We start from the raw sequence: 17,675 nt of genomic DNA on the forward strand, positions 1-17,675 counted from the left end.
ATCTGATGTTGCTGTGGCTGTGGCATAGGCTGGTGGCAACAGCTCCTATTAGACCCCTAGCCTGGGACTCTCCATGTGCTGTGGGTGCGGCCCTAAAAAGACAGAAAAGACACACACACACACACACACACACACACACACACACACACACAAAATTAAGGACTTAAATGTTAAGACCTGAAACCATAAAACATCTAGAAGAAAACATAGGTAATATGCTCTTTGACATCAATCTTAGCAGTGTTTTTCTGAATATGTCTCCTTAAACAAGGGTGGCAAAAGCAAAAATAAACAAATAGTACTATATCAAACTAAAAAGCTATTTTGCACAATGAAGGGAAACTATCAACAAAATGAAAAGACTGCTTACTGATTGGGAGAAGATGTTTACAAATGGTATATCTGCAAAGGATTATTATCCAAAGTATACCAAAAACTCATACAAATCAACATTTAAAAAAAATACCCAATGAAAAATGGGCAAAAGACATGAGTAAGTGTTTTTTTCAAAAAGACTTACAGATGGCTAACAGGCACATGAAAATATCCTCAAAATCATTGATCATCAGAGATATGCAAATCAAACCCACAATGAGATAATACCTCTCAGCTGTCAGGATTGCTATTATCAAAAAGACAATAACTAACAAGTGTTGGTGAGAATGTAGAAAAGGTAATCCTCATACACTGTTGGTGGGAACGTAAATTGGTGCAGCCACTATGAAAAATAGTATGGAATGTTCTCAAAAATTTTAAAACAAAACTACCATGAGATCCAGCAATTCCATTTCTGGGTATTTATCTGAAGAAAATGAAAACACAAATTTGAAAACACTCCTGTGTTCATTGCAGCATTATTTATAACAGCCAAAATAAGGAGGAACCCTAAGTGTCTATCAATAGATGAATGAGTAAAAAGATGTGGTTTATATATTCGATGGAATATTATTTAACCATAACAAATAAAATCTTGCCATTTGCGACAACGGGGATGGACCTAGAGGGTATCATGCTAAGTGAAATAAGTCAGACAAAGACAAATTTTGCATGATTTCACTTATATGTGGTATCTAAAAAACAAACCAAATGAACAAACATAACCAAACAGAAACAGAGTCATAGGTACAGAGAATAAACAGCTGATTACCAGGGAGGAGGAAGGTTGGAGGAAGAGAGAAATAGGTAAGGGAGATTAAGCAGAACAAACTTTTCATTAAGAAATAAATGAGTCACAGATATGAAACATATAGTATGAGGAGTATAGTCAATAAATTATGTAATTTTTTGTATACTAACAGATGATGCCTAGATTATCATGCGGACCATTTTCAAATGTATAGCAGTGTCAAATCACTATGTTGTGTACCAGGAATTAACATAGTCTATGTCAATTACATTTAAAAAACAAGCAAACAAACTCATAGAAAAAGAAATGAGATTTGTGGCTACCAGAGGCAGAGGTGGGGATGGGATAGGGTATTGAATGAAAACAGTCAAAAAGTACAAACTTCCAGTTATAGGATGTAGTATACAACATTATGAAAATAATTAACTATGCTTTATAAATGAAAGTTACTGAGTAAATTCTGAGTTCTCATTGAAAGAAAAAAATTTTTTCTCATTTTTTTAGGCTAACTTCAGTTGTTATCAGAATCTCTCTCTCTCTCCACACACACACACACACACACACACACACACACACACACACACACACATTTTTTCCTTCTTTTTATAGCCATGCCTGTGGCCTATGACAGTTCCCGGGCTAAGGGTCAAATTGGAGCTGCAACTGCTAGCCTACGCCACAGCAACATAAGATCCCAGCCACATCTATAACCTATAACCTTGTGGCAATGAAGGATCCTTAACCCACTGAGTGAGGTCATGGCTCTAACCTGCATCCTCATGGAGACTACATCCAGTCCTCAGAATGGGAAATCATTTTCTATTTATTTAATGTTGTAGCTACACAAGATGATGGAAGTTCACTAAATCTATTGTGGTAATCATTTCATATATGTAAGTCAAGTCATTATGTTGTACATCTTGAACTTGTACAGTATTATGTCAATTATATTTCAATAAAACTGAGGAGAAAAAAACTTAACTATTTAAGAGGCTTATGTTTTTTCAAAAAAGTATACATGCATTTCAGATAAAAGAATACTAATATCCTAGTTTGAAGGATTTTAGCTGAATATGAGGGTTTATGTTAGTGTCTGTGCTCCTATCTTTTTGATGTTTGGAGCAGGACAACCTTAGTGCTCATAAAGAGCTGCTCAAACTCAGTGCTGCTTAAATGTTCTGGTCAAGAAGCTCATGCTGCTCTGCTGTTGTAAAGGCGAAATGGATGACCCCAAAAATCACCACCTGGCTTGCCTCACAACACCCTGGATCTCATCAAGTGTGATGTTCAGCACACCCGGGGCTGACCCGCGAAGGGGCATACGTAGAGAAAGAGGCTGGCACTAAGCCTTCTTAGAAGTGACCGGCGCCCCTCACCTGCAGGGCGCCCGTCACACGCAGACAAAAGGTGCTTGGACAGAGTCCAAGCATTCAAACATCAGGGCTACATCCTTTCAGGCTTGTGGCTAGGGCCAAGGTCCTTTTGGTGACTATGCCGTTAAGAAGCGAGGCTTAATTTTATTTCAGGATTTACACTCCCACCAGCTCACTTCAGCTCCCCTATAACCCGGACTGAACAGCCCTTCATGACTACCCCACATGGCATGCCCTTTTTTGAGCATGGGGGTGGCTGTGATAAGATACTTCGGTTTCCCGGGTGCCAAGGCGCACCTCACTTGCATCTGGTGTACTTGGTGACCGTCTTGGTACTTTCTGCCACAGCAAACTGCTCGAGTGGCAGCAGCAGGCGCACATCCCTCTGCACCTTCAGGAACGTCACAGTAGAGTGATAGTTGCCCTGTGCTAGGCGAGAGGTCTAGCTGGCTCCAGAGCTTGAAAATGTCCTTGAACAACGTGTTCGTGATACCCATGGCCTTGAAAGAGATGTCAGTATTATGCTGCACCTGTTTCAACATTTTATATGCGTGCGGATAGATATGCTCTCCTTCTGGCCACCCCTTACTATTTCTGTCAGCCGCGTCTTTTCGGAGCGTGTTTGGGATGAGCCCCTCATACATAAAGGCGGAGGGGAAGGGAGTAGGTTGCCGGCACCGCTATTTATTTTCTCCTTATTCAAATGAGGGTTCCAAATTTCTACAATATGATTGGACAGCTCATCCAGTCTGCTCTTCTTTTCTATTGGACAATAGCCTAACCAATCCGAAAGGGCGTCTGTTCTGCGCTTGGAGTCAGGTTGAGCAGTTGTTCGAACCCTTTGTTGTAACTCGAGAGGCGTCTTTCTTTGTTACTGTCTGGACCCAGGACAAAGAAAATGAAGAAAGTAATAAAAACCGATTTTAATCCCACTTCTCCACATTTTCTGGATAGGAGACAAACACAAGGAGACATTTATTCTTTAGCCCAAGAGCTTGGGATGGGATGCTCGTGCTTATTCAGCAGGCGGAAAGGCGACTTAAATCTCATCTACATCATAGTGACAGTTGTATGCTATGTTTGTTATGTATGATCTCATGTACTCTCCTAATAACTCCAAGAAGGAGATACTGTTATTGTTCACTAATTAGCCATCGGACGCAGGTTATGAAACCGTTAAGGAATGAATTGAGGTCTATTACATTTTTTAAGTTTATTTGAGCAAATACCGGTTTGAATCTGGCAGCATCTAATCTAGCTGTTAGAAATTAGCTTGGAGGTGCCATACAAAACGAAAGACTTTTATAGCCAGGAGGGAGCAGGAACAAGGAAGGAACTAGGCAAAAGAGCAGGTTGGTGACTCCAAGATTACTTCTCTTTAGAGAATGGCAGGAGTCTGTCAGGCAGATTACATAACTCGTGCTGTCAGACTCTTCCTGATTGGCTGGTTTAAGATTCTATTTCTAGGAAAGCCAAAACTATAATTATAAGTCAAGTCTTGGTTTGATGAGGTGGGGCTTAGTATGAAGAGATTTTATTGGGGGTCTCTCGTCTTCTTTTTAACTGAAGTCACCAGTACCCAAGTTGACTTCTTATTAAATTAATTCCTATATACACAATGTTAAGTTCCACTATTATATTAACTCCTAAGAAAGAAACATAATTACTTATGAATTCACATTCCTCTCTAGCTTCAGCACAGCAGTACCTGGGGAGCCAGTTAGAAATGCAGACTCTTGGCCCCACCCCAAATGTATTGCGTCTGAATCTGCATTTTAAATAGATTCCTGTGCACATCATAGTTTTCAAAGTTATGGTCTGGAGGTCAATTACTTGCCAATTTTGACCATCCAGAGCATTATCCAAACAGGTCAGGTATGGTAATTGCACACACAAAAGAGCGGCTCACTGCATTCAGAGCAGTTAGCAAAGTGTTTCAAGATACCTACAGAAGCACAAGTTTGAAGAAATCCAAACAGGATACTTTTTGCCCTAGTTTTGGGAATGAAGAAAGTGGAGGAAGAGAGATGCCTGGGGGCCACTCTTAAGAAAGTCTGTGATAGGCCCCCTACCTGGGGCTAATAATTATCTTCTTTGCCCTTCTACTTCCAACCATGGGATTTCTGTGAGTGAATGCTGTATTAGGCAGATGGTAGGATGTGGGCATGTATTTAACGCTCAAGTCCTGTTGGCTCCATTTTATCCTTTCCTTTTCAGAACAGGTGGGGCTGCCTCAGCTGAGCTCTCTCTGTGCCATGGACAGCTCCATCCCCTCAGTATGGAGCCTTTCTCTTGCCCACCAGAACACGAACTGTAATCTCCAGGGTAAAGAATGTGTCTTTCACTCTACATCTTTGTGAGGGAATGCAGAGCTTGGCACATAACAGAGATTCAACCAGCATTCCTTGAATGAATGAATAAGTTCGTGAGCCGAGGCAGCACTTTCTACTTGCAAGTCTGTCCTCTGAGGTGCATCAGGTGTCTTGAAATCTTAGGTCCCCTGAGCTGCTCTGGACATGCTCAGTATTAACCATTTTTTCTGTTTATTTTAAAAATAGGTAGCTGATTTAACAAACCCTTCTAGAGAGCTCATCATGAGGTAGGTAACCACTTAATAAATATTTAACTCATTTGAATGTTCATAACATCCCTTCTTCCACGTATGCACTATTATTAACTCTATTTTTGCAGATGAGTAGCTAAAGGCAGGACAAAAATACATCTTAAGTGAAACAGCTGATGAAGTGGGGAGCTGGCCTGGGAAATCAGGCCAGAGGTGCTAAGCTCTGCACTAACCACAACTTAATTTTTTAAGTTTTTGGATATTGAATTTCATTTTGAAGAGAGAATAATACTTATGATGTGGCAGGAATAAAAAAAATATTAAGGAGTTCCCGTTGTGGCTCAGTGGGTTACAAACCTGACTAAGTATCCATGAAGATGTGTGTTCAATCCCTAGCCTCACTCAGTGGGTTAAGGGTCCCATGTTGCTGTGGCTGGAGCTGTGGTGTAGGCTGGCAGCTGCAGCTCTGATTTGACCCTTAGCCTGGGAACTTCCATATGCTGCAGGTTTGGCTCTAAAAAGCAAAAAGCAAAAAAAGAAAAAAAATTATTGAAATCAAAATGCACTGCTCTGTGTTTAAGTTTCTAGGAGGAAAAAAAAAAAAGAGAGATCCTAAAATTTCTATTGCTGTAGAAAGCTGAAAGTACTGCAGATGAAATTTCACTAAATTCTACAATCTCCAATTCAGCTTTCAAAAATAGTCTTTTAATACAAAGCACTTTAATAAAATGGACAAATGCTTACTTCTGGATCATTTATTCAAACTGTTTTTGTAACTATCATTATGTTTTAGTAACAGAGACTTAATGATCAATGCATACAAATGTTTGACTACCCCCCCCCCCCCCCCCGACCCCAGGGCCTTTGGAAGCAATCTGAAGCTAGATCTTGCTTAGGAGTTAGGTACTCAAAGCAAAAATCTCTTTCTTTTCACCTGTAGATGGGGTTAGCACAGACTCTCTGACGGCAAACTGCCTCCTGTTCTTAACAACCCACCGTTCTGAAATTCTGCTGTGGCACAGCAGGTTAAGAATCCAGTGCTGTCTCTGCAGCCTAACATGGGCTCAATTCCTAGCCCTGCACAGTGGGTCAAGGATCCAACCTTGCGCCCAGGAACCTCCATATGCCACAGGTGTGGCCATAAAAGGAAAACAAAACAAAACCAAACAAACTTACCCCATTCTAAGCAGGTCTTTTTGTCCCAGTTAAAGCTCATTGGTTGTAGTTATTGAAGCTGTTAACAAATCTGTAACGTCATGGGAAAAAAACTTTCCTTCCACCTTCTTGGATTCAATAGATGGGTCTATGAAGTAAACTGACAACAGGCAGAATAACAGGATAAAAGTTAGACAATATTTTTTTAAAATGTTATGTTCATGGGGGCATTGCCAGGGGAAAAAAGTGAATACCTCCCCAAAGCAATGAGATTTGAGAGCTTATATATTGTCTTAATAGGAGAAGGGGAGAAGTAGTCTTCTTAGCAGAGAGTAAGTGATATTAGGAAAGCTGACTGAGCTCTTAGGAGACTAGACAGGAGTTATGACAGTTTGTGACACAGTCTGTCTGGATGTGGCATTGACTTCTAAGTTCCTTTCCTGTGATGACTCAATCTTCCTCTGCTAATGAAACTTGTAGGAGGGAATTGATAGCAGTTGAGTTCATTCTAAAGAATAGATTTTTAGGCAGATAAGGGGAGTTCAGAGAAAGTTTCTCCCAGCATTGGCTGTTTCTCAAGTGGCTTAAGCCTCAAATAATCAATATACCAAGTGTGGCATATTTTGGTGTGGTAGGTCCCAATTTCCTTCAGTAGCAAAAGTACTGATCCGAGGCATCTGGTATAGAAAATCTGTGACTTGAGGTTTGGGTGGGATATGATTTGAGTATGTTACAGGACCAGCAACATGATTTCCAGGGCCCAGAGCAAAATGAAAAAAATAGGTGTCATGTCAAAAAACTATTAAGAAATTTTGTTTTCAAGTGGCCAAAACAAAGCATTGAATCAAGCACAGAATGCTTCTGAGAGCTACCCAGGTGTCAGCCCAGGTCACTAGACCATGAAGCTGTTCTGAGATGGCCCTTCGCCTGCAAGCCATGTGGGAGGAGGGGTTCCCAGCAATTTGAACCACCCATAGTCCCCTCCCTTTACCTGGTTCCTGCTAGTTCCTGGAAAGGTAGTTGTCCCATTGGGGTCCCGGTGGCTTCCTTGTGGCATGAGAAGTCTTGGAAGAAAACCTGGAGTGGGGTAGGAAGTGAACATTTCTAGGAAGAGGTTTGGGTAAGAAGTTGTCTTCCCATGTAGGTGCTAAGATTTGGGAACTGTTCTGCACCTGCCACTTTCATGTAGAGGTTGGTTAATCCCATGAAATCAAAACCAGAGTGTCATGGACTGAATGTTTGTGTTCCCCCCCCAAATTCATATTTTGAAAACCCTAATCCCCAATGTGATGGTATTTGGAGATGGGTTCTTTGGAATAAGATTGGGGCATGAGAGTGGAGCCCCCATGAATGGGATTAGTGCCCTTACAAGAGACAAGAAAGAGCTTTCTTCCTCTCCTACTCTTCCTCTTTCCTCTTCTTCCTCCTTCTCTCCTTTTTCTCTTCCTCTGTCACCTCTTCCTCCTCCTACTTCTTCTTTCTCTGTTTCAAGTCAGGACACAAAAAGAAGGTGGCCATCTACAATCTGGAAGAGGGTCTTCATCGGAACCCTCCCATGCTGGCATCCTGATCTTGGACTTCCCAACCTCTAGAACTATGAGAAATAAATGCCTATTATTTAAGCACCCCAGTCATAGCAACCAGAATGAACCAAGGACAGTCTTCAAGATCAAGAGCAACAGTTTATATTACAGACAAAACACTATAGGGCAAATCTGAGGTTTTCCAGAAAGAGAGGAAGAGGAAAGGAAGGAAGGGTGAGAGGAGGAAGGAGAGGGAGAGAGAAAGGCAAAGAAATAACAGAAAAAGAAAGAAAAGCAAAAGAAATAGAGTCTTCATCTTAGCTACCAGGGACAGACAGTGCTTGGAAATAGTAGCCTGGAAGAGTAATTTATAAAGGGATTTGGATGATTTAAAAAAAAAAACCTTACAACACACTTTTTTCTCTTATTATTATTTCTAGAGCATGTGGCTTAGATTCCATAAATACATTGAATAAATGGTTTTATACATGATATGAGCACATTTTATCATCCTGGATTTTTGTTCAGCACGGATGAAGCCACCTTTTTATCCTAGAGGAATGTGTGGTAAGCTCTCTCCTCACTCAGCCAAGAAGCCAAATGTCTTTAAAATTCTCATAAACAAGCATATCATATAACTGAAACATTGCAATGGCAAACACATAGGGTTTTTTTTTGTTTGTTTGTTTTTTTCTTCCTCAACAGAATACTGATTCTCCCCATATCAGAATTGCTTAAAATACAAACTGCTGGGAGGCAGGCAGGGAAGGATCTGCCTGAAGACAGCACCCTGTAAGTTCAGAAAAGACACTGTGAAGGCTTACTGAGGAAGAATTTTAATTCTTTAGGGTTGAGCGCCACAGGAAGGTGGGTATTTGAAATCTTAGGGCATGCAGTGGAGCTCTGCAGTGAAAAGATACACTTTACAGAATGCTTGCAGGATTGCGAGGAAAGAAAAAGATGGCTTAGGCAGCCTTTGTCCTTAAGCACAACTTCCTGCCAACACCCTTCGGGCAAAAGCCATCTTCCCGACGGATGCATGGCAAGGGGCTGGAGACCCCTGTCTCCAGAGCCCCGTCCTTTTCCGTGCTGGCATCTGAAGACCCTTGGACCACACACTCATGCAAAATGCAAGATAGTCAGTTGCTGGGCCACCTCCTGCGCAAGACGACTGATTTGTTTCCCTGGTGGTCTTTTCTAAATGCTGGTGTTGGCCAAAGCGATTTCTGTGGCCATTTGATTTCAGCAAATTACAAAAGAGTAGGGCTGCAGTCTAATCCCAGAGCCAGGTGTAAATGAAAGGTGACTACAGATGAAGAAATGAGACAGGACCTCGAAACAGAATCTGAGAGCACCGCATATACCATGATGAAAGCACAGTTTGTGGAATGTGTCCTCATTCCAATCTCAGGGCCCACACAGACATACATACAGAGGCAGAACATGCTCACCTATCTGTTCTTGAGCTGGGACAGTCACACCCAGACGGACTGTGGGGGTGCAGAAAGTGACAGAAGCCCGGCTGGTGTCACTGGGGCACAGAATACTCCCCACCACCACACAGAACCCTCCCCACCACCATTGCTTCTTCATACTAAGGGTGGTTCTGGCTATTTGTTCTTCCTTGGGAGTGTCACACCTCCCCATGCATATACTGTGTTTTTCTGTTACTTCCTCTCTGATTATAGTAATTCAAAGATCTTAAGAGGCGTTGAAATCTAGTATCTTCCGGTAGTATTGAAGGAGATACAGAAAGCAGAAAACACATAGATCTGAAAACACAGGACTTAAGATTTTATGATAATGATTTTCTATATTTTATTTCTATATTTTTAATATGTTCAGGAGGTGTGATCTGGACCTGGGAAAAGAGAGTTGGAGGATGGGTGGGGAGGACTGTGGAGAAGGGCATGGGGAGCTTGGGGAGGAAGGACAGAAGAGGGGCTAGGAGCTGGGCTGGAGGAAGGATTGGAATGGGGAATACATAGCAAGGGATGCTCTGGGCAATGTGAGGGGTAGTAGGGAGGGTTTTGGGAGATGGAAAGGGGGATGAATGGAAGATGAGAGATGGGTGGGCAGATGGTCTCACTCTGGATATATCCAGGGGATACCCCAGTTTTCCAGGGTGATTTTGCCTAAATCCCCCACCAGCACCCTCAAAGCAGCAGCATTCCTGTGTTACATGCATGTCAGGAAATCATGATAATATCCCAAAAAGGTGTGAAAACATTAAAGCAAAAATATGCATAAAATACAAGAAATTCCAAATTCAGACAAGAAATTGAAGAATGCCACAGAGGTGGTGGAATAATGGAAAGCTTTGGAAATCTTGAGAAAGCTCCTTAGCAGATCGGTTTTGTGGAGTGTTGGCAGGATTGAGTCTGAACAATGGAGATGGGCCTTTTCAGGTAAATAACGGAGGCTGCTGCTTGTCCTGATCCCGCGCGGGCAGTTGTCAGACTGTGCGCGGGAGCTGGCCACCGCGGGGAACGTTACCCTTCACCCCCAGTCCATCTGCGCCTTTGCACTGCCTGCGCTGCTTGTCACCCCATTGCTTCCCGCGTTCTTGCACTCCTCTATCCAGCACCCTTGTGGATGCTGCAGCTCCAGAGCACCAACGCGCTCCTGCGCTACTCTTGTGTCCTGAAAGCCTGGTTGCTCAGGACCCCAAGCTCCAGGCCGACCTGGAGGGGCTCTGCGGTATCCACTTCACCCGCACCGTCCCCACTCGGCGATTCCCGGTCAAGCGCCGCAACTCAGCGCGCCCGCCGTATTTTTGAGAAGCTGGTGGAAAATGGAGACTCTGGCAACGCGACTGGCTGTTGTCTAGACACCCCCTCACCCCCCGTCCCGTGTTTAGTGGCTAGTGGGCTTTTTCCGGGTGCCCTTTGTCTTCTTTCGTTGTCTTGGGGGGTGGGGCACAATTTTGGGAGGGGTGGAGTTTTTCCGACATCTTTAGGAGGGGGAAGAGCAGGCGAGGGGTGGGGGGGATGCTGGGTTCGTGTTTGGCACTCTACGATCTCAGACCAATTAACAGACCTGGACAGGGCAATTAGCTCACCTTCAGGTCTGCCTAAGAAATTTCGTCAAGTTTGACCTCCTTGAGCTGAGAGCCCCAGCTTCGTCTTCCTTTGGTATTGCCTGCAGCCATAGACTCTGTGCCCAGTTTACTTCCCAGAGTCCTATACTGGAACACCAGATAAATCCTCATATGTAAGCGCGAACTCCTTTCTAGAGAAGTTACAAACACCCCCAAGATTCTCCGGGCAGACTGGGAGTACAATGCCTGGTGGCTGTGTTGGGTGGTGCCATTGATTGACATTTATTTATTTATTTATTTATTTATTTATTTATTTATTTATTTATTTATTTTTAGTGTTTTAGGACCGCACCTGAGCATATGGAAGGTCCCAGGTTAGAGGTTGAATCAGCTGCTAGATCCCAGCTGCAACTGCCACCTATCCCACAGGTCACTGGCAAGGTAGGATCCTTAGCCCACTGAGCAAGGCCAGGGATAAAATGCACATCCTAATGGATACTAGTCGTGTTGGTTGCTGCTGAGCCACAATAGGAACTCCACATTGGCTATTTTAAACTCCTATTCCAAGTATCTTCACCTGCATGCGTTTATCAAAGGGCATATGCTACTATCTGCCTGTCCCCCTGCTTCTCACTGCACTATCCCTACCCATCTAGAATAACAACTTTCTACGAATTCTTTCTTATTATTTATACTGGTAGGGGTGTGTGTGTGGGTGTGTGTTTTACAATATGTGATTCTGATATGCACAGATTTACCCAATTTTTCTTAGAGCCTCCCTTCAGATTTTCTGGGAAAGTTCCAATTCTCTTCTATGGCTGCATAGCTCCCAGCTGCCCAGCATACACAACTATTGAATTCAACCTTGCCCCTATGGATTGATATTCACTGTATTTCCAGGGCTTTGTTTCTCCTCAATCAACAACTGGTTTTACCCTTAGAAATAAGAAGTTTTAATGCTTTTTGCAATTTTCTCAGAGTCTATAAAGGGGCTGGGTTCTATTGCTCCTGGGAAAAGGGCAGATAAACTTGCTCTTGGCCTTTCTTACAACCCTGTACTTGGGCAGTGGGACATTGGGACATTATGGAACCTGGTCACATTTCCCTTCAGTGTAAGCCCTTGCTCTGCAGGAAGTCACTGGATGTCCATCCATATTTGGCAGCTTGCCTCCCAGACACATCCCTTGTTGTGTCTTACTCTCAGCTTTGTCTCTGTTTTAAAATACAGCAAAAATTCACTATACTCTAAATTTCTACTTCAGGGAATATTCAATTCTAACTTGAGATTCCTGATAAAGTAAGCATTATTTTTCCAGTTTAGCAAAAATCATTGCTTAAAGCAAAGGAATTGTTAGAAGCAAGGGAATCCAGTATCTATTAAAATTTCTTGGGTGGGTTTCTAAAAAAAAAAAAAAAAAACCTCCGGATTGTTTTTGGGAAATTGAACATATGGGTAGCACATTATACATTATTTGCCCATAAAATCATTTCTAAGTTAAGTGCCTAGGTATTTATTATTTAAAACTACTAAATAAAAGTTTCAAATTTATTAAAAAATAAAGTACAGCCAGTTTAAAAAATTATTGTTTTTATTCAGGTATGGTAAAGCCAACAGATTAAGACATGACTGCCATTGAAAAGACAGACGGTTTCCAAGAGGAGGGGCACATTCATATGACACAGGGGCACACTGGGAAGCACCAGGGTCTGTCAGGAAGCAGAGGGAGTGAGGAGAAAACTTGGACAGGGCCTTTGTTGTGGTTTCTTCAGGAAAGATGAGGTAAGGTAGAGCAAGCAGACTCAAGATTGGCTGGTTTGAGTAATTTCAGCCGGCTCTGGGGCATAGGTCCTGTCCCTGTTTCTCTGGTACCTGCCTTGGGGTGATGAGAGCAGGTAGACCATGGCTTCCTCATGAATGTGAGAGGAGGTGGTTGGGGGTGTGGCCTCTGGACTGGTGAGCTTGCACACAAAAGATTTGCTCCTGGGTCTTTTGTTTCTGCCCTATCATTCATTTCCTTCAGATACCAATCCCAAGTCCAGGAGCAGCTCACAGAACATGAGAAACATTTTGCTTACTAGATTACTGGCTTATTATTAGAGGGTGTAATTCAGGAAACTCCAGGCAGAAGAGATGCATAAAGCAAGTCCTGGGGAAAGGGCTTCAAATTCCTTGCCCTTTCCCCCAATATCCACCAACCCAGAAACTCTCTGAAACCAGTCCTTTTGGGTGTTTTGGAGCCTCCACTTAACAGGCATAATTGATTAAATCATTGGCCATTAGTGGTTGACTCAACTTCCAGATCCTCTCCATTCCCTGGAAGTCAGGGGTGGCACTGAAAGTTCCAACTCCCTGATTACATGATTGATTTCCTTGACAACCAGCCCCAATCCTTAGGGGATTTTCAAAAATTACCTCATTAATGTAACAAAAAAACCCAACATCTTAATTTCTTTTCTTTTTTTTTTCTTTTTTTGTCTTTATCTTTTTAGGGCTGCAACCATGGCATATGGAGGTTCCCAGGCTAGGGATCTAACTGGAGCTGTTGCTGCCCCGCCTATGCCAGAGCCACAGCAACGCCAGATCTGAGCCCCTTCTGTGACCTACACCACAGCTCATGGCAACGACGGATCCTTAGCCCACTGAGTGAGGCCAGGGATCAAAACAGCAACCTCATGGTTCCTAGTCAGATTCGTTTCTGCTGTGCCACAATGGGAACTCCTTAATTGTTCTTATCATAAGAAATTCCGGAGTTCCCGTCGTGGCGCAGTGGTTAACGAACCGGAGTAGGAACCATGAGGTTGCGGGTTCCATCCCTGCCCTTGCTCAGTGGGTTAACCATCCGGCGTTGCCGTGAGCTGTGGTGTAGGTTGCAGACGCGGCTCGGACCCCGCGTTGCTGTGGCTCTGGCGTAGGCTGGTGGCTACAGCTCCGATTCGACCCCTAGCCTGGGAACCTCCATATGCCACGAGAGCGGCCCAAGAAAATGGCAAAAAGACAAAAAAAAAAAAAAAAATTCCAAAAGTGTTGAGGAGCTCTGTGTCAGGAAAAGGAGGAAAACCAAATATATATTTCTTATAAATCACAATAGCACAATTTACTAGGCTCAGATTTCTTTTGGTAGAGGCTGAAAGCTGCCAATAGGAGACATTTACCTGGGGGGTATCCCACCAGAAGGAAGAGTTTGGAGAGAAGAGATGGCATATATCCTGAAGACATTTGGCCCCTTGAGCTCTGCTAGACAAGAGCTAGATGGCACAACACCTTTTGGGATTGCTGTGATCTGAATAGCACTCTTCCACAAATTCATGTTGAAGTCCTAAGCTGATGATGTTAGGAGGTGGGGCCTTTGGGAGGCAATTAGCTCATGAGGGTGGTGCCCTCTGGAGTGGGATTAGTGCCCTGTAAAAGAAAGCTTCCTCACCTCTTCTGCCATCTGAGGACACAGTGAGGTCATCCATCAGCGAACCAGGATATGGGCTCTCTCCAGAACCCAAATTTGCCAGTACCTTGACATTGGACTCCTAGCCTCCAGAATTATAAGAAATAAATGTCTGTTGCTTTTCAGCCACCCAGTCTATGGTATTTGTTATAGTAACCCAAATGGGCTGAGATGAGGTACAAAGGAAATGTGCTTCCTCTTTTTTCAGTTCTATAGTACAAATTTATTTCTGTTGCTTTTGGTCCTGACACATCAAGATGAGATGATTTCACTTCCTAGAAAATTTACTTCTGTCATTTTATTAAAGTATTACTATGGTATTTACTTGAGCTGATGCAAAGTAGCCCATTTATTTTTCATCTTAGATATGAGAACTCTGTGGGGTAAGACAGTAGTCGTTCATTTGACTCATTTTAGAGAAGTAAGAACAGGATTAAATAATGCAGTTTAGATTTTAAAAAAATCTTAAATAATGCAATTGAGATTTTAAAAAACTCAGGGAGAAATTTCAAATTTTTATTTATTTATTTCACTTTGTTAAAAAACATGAGATTTACCCTCTTAACAGATTTTTAAGTGTACAGCACAATATACAATTATTACATGGATTTTGCTCTTTGTAGAATGATTGAGTTACCAATCATACTTCTCAGCTCAAGGCTCATTACCATCATTTGTCTGTGTAAGGATCATCTCTTATTCAAAATTATCTCTTATTCAAAATTCAAATGTATGCCCATTTTCCTTGCTTGCCTGTTTTCAGTGCCCTTTTTAAAAAAGTAATGAAGATATTTTGAAGATGTGATATTATGATTTATAAGGAACATATATTTGGTCTTCCTCCCTATTCCTGACACAGAGCTCCTTCTAAGACCCTTGGAATTTCCTAAGTGAGAAGAATCATAAGCGCCTTGATATTCAAAATGAAACTCTATCAAGGACACCAAAGTTTGTGTTAATGACAGGATTTTTATAAAGTCCTTGAGGATGGGGACAGTTTGCCTGAGGAACCAATCTAGTAAGAATGGGTTGGAAGTGTCAGTCCCACCCTGACCTCTAGGGAGAGGAGAGGGACTGGAGGTTGAATGCCAATAGCCAATGACTTAATCAATTCTGCCTGTGTAATAAAGATTCAACTTCCAGTAGATCTTGAGCCTCATTATATGCTCATCGTAATAATTAGCATCTAAATGCCATACCACAATCCCTTATGACAGTTCTGAGGCTGACCAGAAAAGGCCAACAAGTAAGCCATGGCCCAATTCCTCAAAATCCTTGCACCTTCTCCAAGATAATTGGAATACTCCTCCCACTTGTTAGCCTATAAAATTATCCAGTCCATAAAACTAACCACCCCCACACCTGGAGCCTGCTCTCCCCTTCTGAGACTGGCTGCATTCTGTCTATGGAAAGTGTATCTCTGTTTTTCCTTTATTACTGCTTGCTCTTGAATTCTTTCCTGCATGGAGGGTAGGATACTCACATGGCAGCCTGTCCCAGGAACCCTGGGACCTGAGACATGACCATTCTCCTGCATCCCGTTTTCCTGCAACCTCTTTACCAAGGATATTAATCTACTCATCTATCACTTTGCCTCTTGCTGAATTTCTTCTGTGCTGAGACGTAAAGAACCTGAGCTTCATTAAGTCCTGAGACCAGGTGGGTGGTGTGTCAAGTCCCATCTGAGGCATGACTGGGTTCAAGTCCCACTTGAGGTATGTGGTTTCAGATTGGCTTTGATGCAAGGTGGGTGAGTGAACCCAAGTTTGGTTCAGTAACACTATGTGCTAACAGTGAAAAAAGTCTCATTTTATGGTTTTTTCTTTTTTGGGGGCCGAACCCATAGCATATGGACGTTCTCAGGCTAGGGGTTGAATCAGAGTTGTAGCTGCTGGCCTCCGCCACAGCCACAGCAACACCAGATCCAAGTCAAATCTGAGACCTACACCACAGCTCACAGCAAGACAGATCCTTGACCCGCTTAGTGAGGCCAAGGCTCCAACCTGCATCCTCATGGACAATGCCAGTGTAAACAAAGAGAATAGAGTCTCATCATCCTGTTATAGAAAGGTTTAAGTTGCAATCCTGTTGTTCCCATCAGTGGTTAATGAATCCGAGTAGGAACCACCATATGCCATGGGAGCAGCCCAAGAAATGGCAAAAAGACAAAAAAAAAAAGTTGCAATCCACTGCAGTCACCTACTGATGATGTGTGCAGAGGGAAATTCATGATGGGAAAAAAATGGATGAAACATTCTGCGCTTTGGATTTACCAGGCCCCCAAAGGGGCAAAATGCATATCTAAGGAATAGTTTTAATGACCCCCCATTTGTGTATCTTCCCATAAATAAAAAAGCATTAAAATAATTGACTTGAGATATCTGTTCTTTGCCATTAGCAGTAACCTTTAGATGTAAGCTTGACTACACGAATTTTGTTTCTCAGCCAAAACAATTCTTGTATATACTGGCTCCTCCTCTACTTCTTTGGAGCAGTGACTTCAGAGCTACTGAGAGGCTAGGAAGACTGTGGCCTGTCTTATAAGTAAAAAAAGGATATTGTAGCTCTGCAGCTGTCCTTCTCCTCAGGAAGGAGAAAAACAGGATCCTAGCCCTAGATAGTTTCAGTGAATAGCAAAGGAATGATTCAAATAAGTCCAGAATGTTTCATCTTCCCAAACATAGAAAAGCACGAAATTCATTAACTTAAGATGTCTTCCTCTAATTAAATATAATCTTTTGATGTTCTGACTACCTGGTTTTGTTACAAAAGCTATCTCGCCTCCTCCCTTACCTCTGCAGAGCACTTCCTCAGACCTGACTGAAAGGCAGCTAAGCCCTCAGCAAATCTGAATAAAACATAATTCTCAAGTTTTACGTTACGCATTTTTTTCAGTTGATACCTGTTTCTCAGGTTATAGGCTTCAGTAATTCCCTGAATAAAACTTCTACATTGTGCATTTTTCTTTAAGTCAACACCAAGTTTTTTGTTTTTAAAATCTACAAACCCAAAAAGCAATACCTAGGAATCCAGTTTTGTACTTAACACGGAATAACAGACTCACTTAAAAAATTAAAAATTACATTAAAAAATTTAAAACCACATTCTTGTTTAAAAAAAAAATACCCAAAAAAACCCAACAGAAAACCCCACCACAACGTTCTTCCCCCAAACCATTTTTTGTCTTTTCTAAAGAAATAACTAACAAGTGTGGGCCTGGAGACTGGTAGCTCTGGGTCTTCGGTGTTTCCCTGCCTCCAGATTCCTCCGTTTCTGGGCTTGATGGGCAAACAGCCGCCGCAAGGTCCGTCTCCGGGAAGGATGTGAGACCTCCGCGCAGGGTGGCCCTCACAAGACGGCTTCCCCTGCAGAATCCTTGTAGGACCCATGCAGGCCGGGCAGGCCTACGCGGTTGGGTGCCTGCAGAACGACTTCACACCAGTAGGTGGACTGGA

Source organism: Phacochoerus africanus, chromosome 4 (assembly GCF_016906955.1).
Source record: "Phacochoerus africanus isolate WHEZ1 chromosome 4, ROS_Pafr_v1, whole genome shotgun sequence".
Taxonomy (NCBI): Eukaryota; Metazoa; Chordata; class Mammalia; order Artiodactyla; family Suidae; genus Phacochoerus; species Phacochoerus africanus.